Source organism: Carcharhinus amblyrhynchos, chromosome 24, assembly GCF_965287045.1.
Source record: "Carcharhinus amblyrhynchos chromosome 24, sCarAmb.v2.hapA, whole genome shotgun sequence".
NCBI classification, from domain to species: Eukaryota; Metazoa; Chordata; class Chondrichthyes; order Carcharhiniformes; family Carcharhinidae; genus Carcharhinus; species Carcharhinus amblyrhynchos.
Genome location: NC_137347.1, coordinates 28871811 through 28881904, shown reverse-complemented (window position 1 = coordinate 28881904; position 10094 = coordinate 28871811). Strand labels below are relative to the sequence as shown.

The window sequence follows — 10094 nt, the reverse complement described above, 5'->3', positions numbered from 1 at the left end:
TATACAAAAGTTTGAGGTCATCTATCAACCTACTAAAGAACAGCCTCTTCCCTGCTGCCATCAGACTTTTGGATGGACCTAACTCGCACTACGTTGATAGTTCTCTACACCCTAGCTACACTCTGCATCCTCTCATTTCCTTCTCTATGAAAAGTATGCTTTGTTTGTAAAGCACGCAAGAAATAAAACTGTACATTAATATATGTGACAAAAATAAACCAAATCAAATATATTAGTCGTGCTTTAATCACATGACCTCTACCTCCAGACTGCTGCCTTTGGTCACACGACGTGCCAATCCTCGCCGAGAATGGCCTCCCCTGGGCCAAATAAAAATCAAACAATCTATATTACACCCCAGTTCAATGATTCTCCCATGTCCAAAATGTTTATAGCTGGTAAACAGGAGAGAATGAAAACAAGCGCAATTTGTTCAATACTTTTCTTTCTCCCTGGGTTTTGCGAATCCTGGATATTAATTTTTTTAATTCTTGGAAACCCTGAGGCACACCTGGAGGGTTGGCAAAGCCTCAAGCTGACTCTTTCCCCTGTGGCGTCGGATTTCCAGACACGCCTCTGAAGGATCAGTAAGTGGAGCGTTCCTGTTGGGGATGCAGCGGTGGTAGGCGGGGAAGGAAGGAAGGGAGGCTCCAGTTGGTGGTGGTGGTTCAGTCCTAAGTCTGCAATGACACAGCCTTACAGTTAGTTCACGGCAGTGCTTGTCTCTGGAGTGTAATCGTGCAAGAGTGGCGCTTTTAACACAATGTTGACCAGAGAGGGGGCGCCGAGAGGACACTTGCTGCTGGAAATTCCCAACGATGGTCAGAGTCGCAGCCTGCTTTCTGGTGGTCAGTGCGTCTTTACACTGTAAATTACCAATAACATGGCCATAATGTAAGGCTTAGAGTTTAATCACAAGTGTGTTGACTTAACCAGCTCAGTCTGTGCCTTCCAGGTGACTGTTCTTTTCTGATGTCTTGTGTGCCCTGTAAGCTGTTGTATTAAACAGGCTAAATGCTTGACCATATGTCTGGGTGTACCCACAGTAAATGAATCTGGTTCCTGCGGGCAGCTACTGTTTAACTTCATGCTGCTGCTGCCCCATACATTTCTCAGACATTTAGGATAAAACTAACGGCAAAAGTTCAATCAATATTTAATTGCGCGATTGAAGTTCGACAGGATCCTGTTTTGTTAATCTTACAGGGCGAATGTGTCAGTCTAGAATGTTTATTACCCTGATTATTCTAGCTGGACGTGAAAGAAAGATTTACATTTAAGCAGGATGTTTCGAAGAGTCGGGAAGAACTTTCTGAAGTTGTAAAGTACAAAGCGCAGTAGTCAGTTTACACACCGCCAGCTTCCACTTAACTGCAGTTCGAAAATAACCAGATACCTGTTGAGTGCTTGGTTCAGGTATAATTATTGAGAATTCCCCTGCTCTTTGGTGTATTGCCATGAGATCACTCATGTCCATCTGAGACTGGAGACGAGGCTTAGTGTCTTATCCACGAGACGACACCTCTGATAGTGCAGCACTCCCTCAGTACCACCTGGGAAGTGTCAACCTGAATTGTGTGCTCACGTCCCTGGAGTGGAACCAGAAGCAAAAGCTTCGTGATTTGGAAGCTTCCAGCTTTTTTTTGCCCCTTTGCAGTTGGAGCACTTACCTGCTGGGGTGGCATTGTGGTTAGCACTGCTGTCTCACAGCACCAGGGACCCAGCTTCAATTCTGGTCCTTGGGTGACTGTGTGGATTTTGCACCTTCTCCATGTGCCTGCATGGGTTTCCTTCAGGTTCTCCGGTTTTCTCCCACAGTCCAAAGATGTGTGGATTAGGTGGATTAGCCATACTAGATTGGCCTTTAATGTCGGGGGGATTAGTGGAGTAAATACATGGGAATCCTGGATTGGATTGTTGATGGTCCCAAGATGTGCGGTTTAGGTTGATTGGCCATGCTAAGAAATTGTCCCTTAGTGTCCAGGGATGTACAGGTTAGAGGGATTAGTCCGTATGATATGTAGGGATATGGGGGTAGGGCCTGGGTGGGATTGTGTTTGGTGCAGACTCGATGGGCCGAAGGGCCTCTTTCTGCACTGTAGGGTTCTATGATCTATGATGATCTATGGTGCAGGCTTGATGGGTCAAATGTCCTCCTTCTGCATTGTCAGGATTCTATGATTATAGCTGACCATTCATCACATACATGGTGAGAACTGCCTGGCTATTCGACCTTGTGTTGCATTACAGCTGATGCCTACACTTTTCAGTTGTGCTCAGTAGACTGTGACCAGGAGCAGGAACCAGAGCTCATTGTATTTGTTTGACTCCCTCCCTATATCCTACATGGTGTTGAAACCCATCTTAAACTGTCCACCAGAAGCTGTACTGACATCCCAGCTGCACATGTTTTGGAGGTGACATTGGAATGATGGCTGCACTAGGGGTTTCCCTTGCCTTGTATTTTGGTCTGTTGTAGTTTAATCATAGCGATCGATTGCTATGATTGGCCAATGACTCCATTTAAAGTGGTTATCAGGTGATGAACCTGGATGATAGAAGGTAAGCTAGATAGACCTGGGTCTTCTACCGTACTGTGATAGACATGTGCTACTATACCATAGGTGGCATGTTAGCACAGTGGTTAGCACTGCTGCTTCACAGCCCCAGGGACCTGGGTTCGATTCCCGGCTTGGGTCACTGTCTGTGTGGAGTTTGCACATTCTCCTCATGTCTGCGTGGGTTTCCTCCAGGTGATCCGGTTTCCTCCCACAGTCCAAAGATGCGCGGGTTAGGTCGATTGGCCATGCTAAAATTGCCCTTTAGCGTCCTGAGATGCATAGGTTAGAGGGATTAGCGGGTAAATATGTAGGGATATGGGGATAGGGCCTGGGTGGGATTGTGGTTGGTGCAAACTCGATGGGCCCATTGGCTCTTTCTGCACTGTAGGGTTTCTATGATTCCAACCATTGTTATAGTCTTGTATTGGGTAACTTTGCAGCTTCCATCAGGAACATCCAGATCTGTTCAGTAGAGCATGCAGCATCTTTTATACAACTTGGAGACTTTAGATTAGAAATTCCAATTTGCTGGAAAAAGAGTAACAGGAAATGGAGATAAGGTTTAAAAAAAAGGCTGAAACTATCTTCAAGCTTTTTATTCTTGGCTTCAGACCTTCCTCTCTCAGTCATAAATATCTCATAGCGCGGTTTCCTTCCTAACAGCACTGTGGGTCTACATACACCCACTGTTTCCTTCCTAACAGCACTGTGGATGGATTGCAGCGGTTCAAGTATTGGCAGCTTACCACCACCTTCTCAGGAACAATATTAAGGGCAATAAAGGCTGGCACAGCCACTATGCCATCATCTCAAGAGCTAATAGATTTTTTTAAATGATAATTAACCTTAAGATCCTCTAGATCTCTTCCAATTCTATACTTTTGAGCATCCCTGATTTTACTCCCTTTGCCATTGGCACTGTGCCTTCAGTTATCAAGACCCTTAACTCTGTTATTCCCTCCCTAACCCGCTCCGCCTCTCTCCTCCTACTTTCAAAATAACCCTTAAAACCTAACTCTTTTGACTATGCTTTGGTCTTAATATCTGCTTATATGGTTTGGATGGGATTATGTACTTGGGGTGAGCCCCAAGCATATAACCCTTCAATCCCTTCTGTGAAGCACTTTTGGGAATGTACTGAAGGCCAGAATTGGATCTTGGAGGGTTATAAGGCAGGAGGAGATTACAGAGGGAGGGATCAGGGGATTGGAGGGATTTGCAAAATAGTGTGAGAATTTTCATATTGAAGCGTTGCCAGTCTGGGAGTCTATGCTGCACCTTTGAATGTAGATCTGGATTTATCTATGCTTAGCCACACACTGTTACTTGAAATAGTCACAATTATGACTTAAAGTCTCAAACTGCAAACCTTATCATGCTTCAGTGGGGAGAAGGTAGGACAGCGGAAGTGTGCACACAAGCCAAAAATATTCAAACCAACCACCAGCCCACTCCTGCTCCTACTCTGCAACAACTTTCCCTGTCTGCATTGCGTTATCTATGTAGTGGTATGAGTGTTTGTTGGTATTGACAGTTTGCCTCTCAAAGTGCCTTGGAGACCTCCAAAAGGTGGAAGGGGAGGAAATGGGAGGGTTGTAGAGACAGTAGCCCCTCAAAGGGCTGCCTTAATGAGAGGCTGAGAGCGATTTGGGCGCAACTTCGACAGCACCCCACCTCAAAAATGCCATCTCCACCACTAGTTGGATAAGGGCAGCAAGAGCATGGGGACACCATCACCTCCAAATTCCCTCTATCACTATCCTCATTTGGAGGTGTAATGTGTTTCTTCATCACCATCAGGATAAAACCCTCAAACCTAACATCACACAGATTGCAGCCGTTTGAAAAATTCATTCTCAAGGGCAGGTGGGGATGGGGAACAAATGCCCATTTTGCCAGTGAAGTCCATATTGAAAATAAATTTAAAAAAATAAAAAGTAACAGCAGTCGACGCTTAAGTTCTTAAATCTTGCTCTGTATTTGCTTAAAAGTGGTTAATCTTTAACTGGTGCTGGGTGGCACAGTGGTTAGCTGACTCACAGTGCTAGGGACCCAGGTTCAATTCTGGCCTTGGGAAACTGCGTGGAGTCTGTATGGTCTCCCCATGTCTGTGTGGGTTAGGTTGATTGCCCATTAGTGACAGGGATAGTAACGGTGTTAAAACATGGGGTTGTAGGGATAGGGCTGGGTGAGATCGTTGACGGTGAAGACATCTTTTGAACTGTAGAGATTCTATGACATCTTCCAGTTAAGATGGAATATATTTGATCTGCAATGTTATCCCTTGTTTCACCCTGTACAGCTGTTACCTGGCCTTTGTTTTAATATATTCTCCAGATGTGAGTGTCACTGCCCTGGCCCTAGATGACCTTGAGAAGGGTGGTGTGGTGAGCCACTTCCTGACCCACTGTGTGGTGAAGGTGCTCCCCCAGTGCTGTTACGTACGGAGGGACCTGCTGTGCTCTTTTCAGATTTCAGCAGGTTTTTATCTAGTGTTTTTACCAGTTACACAGCTGTGTTTATTTCTGTAAAGTGTCCCACCAAGAATTTTTCTGCCTTTCCACCAGCATCCTAAGATGACATCCAATCAAAATGTTATCGGGAATACAGTGAAACCTGGATGGAGGGACCGTGGGATTGTGTCAAATGTTTCTTGTTTTGAAATGTTGTCGTGTTAGTGTTAACTGATCTTAGCAAGAATAGTTTATTTTGAAACAAAAGGAAGTTGATTTCTGTCCTAATGAAACTTAGGCTGCGGTCGTTTTCCTTGGAGGAGGTTGAGAGGAGATTGAAGTGTACGAGGTTATGGATGCCTGGATAGAGTGAAAGGAAAGACCTGTTTCCCTTAGCAGAGAGGTCAGTGACTGGACAGCATAGAGTTAAAGTGCTTGGCAGTAGGATTGGAGTGAGATGAGGAATGTTTTTTCACCTAAAGGATGCTAGGGGTCTGGAATTCACCACCTGGAAGGATAGTAGAGACAGCCACCATTAATTCCTATAAAAGGTGTCTGGATATGCACCTGAATTTGCATAACGTCAGGGCTATGGGCCAACTGTTGGAAAATGGGATTCAGCTGTGCGTGGTTTGTTTTTGGGCTGGCACAAATACAATGGGCAGAGTGGCCTCCTTCTGATCCGTAGAATTTTCTATATTTAATGGATGAATGAGCAGGCATGTGGGGAGAAGGCAGGGGAGTAGTAGTACATGAATTGCTCCTTAGAAGAGTCAGCATTGACATGTTGGGCTGAATGGCCTTCTGTGCTGTAGTGAGTCTATGAAAGGTACGTCAAATCTACAGCACTGAAATAAGGCTTTCGACCCAACTAGTCTGTGCTGGCGTTTATGCTACACATGAGCCATCTGCTTCCTCTAACCCTCTCAGCATATCCTTTTGTCGTCCATCCCTAGTTGCCCTTAAGAAGGTGATGGTGAGCTGCCTTCTTGAACCACTGCAGTCCCTGAAGTGTAGGTACACCCGCCATGTTGTTAGGGAGGAAGTTTCGGGATTTTGACCCAGCGACAGTGAAGGAATAGTGATATGTTTTCAAGTTAGGATGGTGATTGACTTGGAGGGGTAACTGCAGGTACTGGTATCCCCATATGTCTGCTGCCCTTGTCCTTCTAGATGGCAATAGTTGTGTCTTTTGGAAAGTGCTGTCTCAGGAATCTTGGTGAGTTCTTGCAGTGCACCTTGTAGATGGCACAGATGCTGCTGTGCATTAGTAATGGAGGGATTGAATGCTTGTGGAACGGGTAGCAATCAAGCACAGATTAACATTGGAAAAGGTCTTGCGGCACCATCCCTGGGCTGTGCTGTGTCAGCGGATCTCAGTTATGATGATGCTGAGTGAAGGGGCTGAAGCAGCGAGGGACAGGAGGAATGCATTGGCTTCAATAGGCCTGGTTTCAATGAGGAAAACATTTATCCTAATTGTGAGCTCCTGATTCCTTCTGGATAATACAACAGAGTTGTGATACCTTTGCAGTGGAATAGCCAACTGCCATGCTCAATTTAATGTTGCCCATGGAGAATGGCTGCATGAAGCAAGTGCTGGAAATATAACGGCAGCATTAGCTCCGAAGAAGCTAGGGCGGCACAATGGCATGGTACAGCTCTAGGCACTTGGGTTCAATTCCCGGCTTAGGTCACTGCCTGTGTGGAGTTTGCACATTTTCCCCGTTTCCTCTGGGTGCTCCGGTTTCCTCCCACAGTCCAAAGACGTGCAGGTTAGGCGGATTGGCCATGTTAAATTGCTCTTTCGTGTCAGGGGGACTGACTAGGGTAAATGCATGGGATTTTGGCCTTAGAGTCTGGGTGGGATTGTGGTTGGTGCAGACTCGACAGGCCAAAAGGCTTCCTTCTGCACTGTAGCGATCCTATGATTGTTTCAGTAAGTTGCAAAACATTAAATGTTTCCCCTTCCACAGTCAAAGCTGCTGAGTTTTTCCAGCATTTTCTGTTTTTATATCAGAATTTGTAGTGTTCTAAGAAAGGGTGTTCACCTGAGACAGCAGTGTTTCGCTTCATGGAGCTGATAAGAATTTGCATTAATGTAGCACCTTTCACAGCCTCATGACATCCTAAAACATTTAATGGCTGCTGAAGTATTTGTGAAGTGCAGTCACCATTTTGTAATTTAGAGAAATTCTGTGGCCTGTTTGTGTACAGCAATGTCACACAGACAGCAATGGCGTAATGATAAATTAATCCATTTTATCTGCTAGTTAGAATCACAGAAGAATGAGGAATTAATTATTAAGCAGGAAACTGGAGAATATCCCTCTTCTTCTTTGAAATAGATCTTTTACATCCACTCGACGGTCAGACTGGGACTCCATTTACAATCTCATCCAAAATACTTTTGACAGTGCAGCACTCCCTCAGTGTTGCTTATCGGCCTAGATCTTTGTGCTAAAATAGGGACTTGAACTCATGTTTCTAACCCAGAGGCGAGAATGTTGGCAACTGGTCCACTATTTACTCAGTCGTTGGTTTGCATTTCCAGCATTTTCTTGTTTTATTTCAGATCCTTCTCATTTCCAATGTGTTAAGTAATATGTGATAATCCCCCATGGCTTCCTGTGCACCCAAAGTGTGCCGAAAAATCTGTGATACCCAATACCCGTAGCACCTTATCCCCACACAGAGCAAGCACAGCTATGGAGAAATGTGAGGGGCAAGAGAAAGGGGTATTACCATCATAAAAATCAGCCACTGTAAGTGTTACACTCCCAAATGCCGCAGGGCAGGTTTTTATTGTGGGACAATATTACGTCAGTTTGGGTATATCTGAAGGGCATGGGTGCATTGTGTGGGAGCAAGGCTGCAGATTCTGTCTCCAGATCCACAGAATAAAACCTCTGTTTTTGAAAATAAAACAAAATGTACTGTCATCCCCCGAAAGGCTTCTAGCCAACAAGTCGTAACTGGTGAGTGGGGGAGTCGTGCACAGTGTGGCTCTGAAAGGTCACATCTGGTCATAGTCAGAAGATAAACACAGAGTGGACAGATTGAAGGAACAGAGAGAGAGAGCTCATTTATTTTTCTAAGTTTAATTATTCATTAGTGTCACAAGTCAGCTTGCATTAACACTGCAATGAAATTATTGTGAATATCCCTGGTCGCTACACTCCGAAGCCTGTTCGGGTACACTGAGGGAGATTTTGGCATGGCTGATGCACCTAACCAGCATGCCTTTCAGATTGTGGGAAGAAACTGGAGCATGCAGAGGAAACCCACGCAGACACAGAGAGAATGTGCAGACTCTGCACAGTCACCCAAGAAAAAAATTTAAAAAACCGAATATTCTAAACTACTTGCGCTCCCCGACAGAAACAAGCTGTTTAATAAAACATAGTGATGTTTGATTTTAAAGCTCATTCCAGAGTTCACCATCATTATTGAGAACTTTCTGGTGAAGGCCCAAGACTTGCCTAGACCAACACTGAAGTGGAGACAAAGTGAATCTAAGGTACCAAGTCTGGGATTGCATGGTAATTCCTTCCTTCGACCAGAAAGACATTAGAAAAGGTTGTGCATGCACATTTGGCTTGCACAATGTCATTATTGTTTGTACCTTGAAAAAAGTTGCGTTAAACTTGTAATGATCTCAATAAGGCCCAAGAAATGGGCCTCTTGGAGCATGAGCTCCATGATTAAGGTAATGATTGCCTGCTCAATAAGAGAGTCTAACCTGTGTACAAATGGAGGAGTGTCAGGTCTATTGACACTCTGGATTCTGACTTTGTACCTGAAGCACTCTTAGGAGTGGAGAAAAGTTTGTAAATAAAAGGAACCTGTGAAGGGACACTGACCTCTGAGGAGTTATTTCAATTGTTTCCTCACCACTAACTCCATTGCTCTCCCTGGACATTGTCTGAGGCTGAACCTGACCATTCGTAATGTAGGTATCTGACTTGACCCTAAACTGACGCTAGGTCTGTAATCTTTCACCTTCAAGACCATTAATGTTCACCTTCAGAGCATCACCTGTCTTCATTCCTCCCTCAACTTACTTGCTGCTGAAACCCTCAGTCACGCCTTTGTGATATCTGGACTGGACTACTCCATAACTCATCTGGCCAGCATCACATCTTTTTCCCTCCCTAACCTTAAACTCATCCAAAACCCTAACTAAGCTTACCCTCATTTTCCTCCTTCCTCCTCTGCACCTCTGTACCCTTCTCCAGCCCTACAATCCTTTGCGATTGCTTCACTCTGGTTCCTTAAGCATCTCTAAATTCCTCATCATTGGTGGTTGTGCCTTCAGTTGCCAAGTCCCAAGTTCTGGAGCTCTCTGGAATTCTTGGCTTTCTGCCCTTTCTCCTCTTTTTTTTTGTTTTTATTCCAATTCCATGCAATCAAGTCCAATTCAGAGTCTCAACAAGTTGTTCCCGATCCAAGCTGACAAGACAGAGCTCTCACCTCCTGTCTTGGGCTTGATCTGCATGATTCAAGCTGATTGGAGTAAGCATAGCTCCTCCTCCAAGGCTTGATCTCATTTGCATCTTAGCCAAAAGGCCGAGACGCCGCTTTTAAAAATTGCTTCAAATGAAGCTGAAATGACACCTAATGGCTTCAACCAAGCACAGCACGTTGATACTACACTTGATCTTAGCTAAAAGGCTGAGAAGCGATATGTGTTTAAGTTTATAAGTTGTAGTATTACAAGTAGGCTTACATTAACACTGCAATGAAGTTACTGCAAAAATCCCCTAGTTGCCGCACTCTGGTGCCTGTTCAGATACACTGAGGGAGAATTTGGCATGGCTGATACACCTAACCAGCGCGTCTTTCAGACTGTGGGAGGAAACTGGAGGAAACCCTTGCAGACACAGGGAGAACATGCAGACTCCGCACAGACCATGACCCAAGCCAGGAATCGAACCCGGGTCCTTGGTACTGAGGCAGCAGTGCTAACCACTATGCCACCATACCACCTGTCTCCTTTGAAAGAAAACCTTTGGTCCAAATATCTCTTTACACAGTGAGTTATTACGACATAGAATGCATTGCCCAAAGTATGATGGAA

At 44.8% G+C, this 10094-nt stretch overlaps 1 protein-coding gene across 2 annotated transcripts in view; it reads left to right on the top strand.

Moving 5' to 3' along the window:
• Positions 1 to 557: 557 nt before the first annotated feature.
• The window catches only part of fam110d (family with sequence similarity 110 member D), a 50356-nt gene continuing 40819 nt past the window's right edge, over positions 558 to 10094 (top strand). Inside the window, exon 1 of one of the 2 annotated variants that reach the window (XM_080211332.1) lies at positions 558 to 587. The gene's annotated coding sequence lies outside the window, so the exon portion shown is untranslated. Of the gene's footprint in view, positions 588 to 705; positions 849 to 10094 lie in introns of those variants that run through there. The other variant, XM_080211331.1, reaches the window with a different exon arrangement.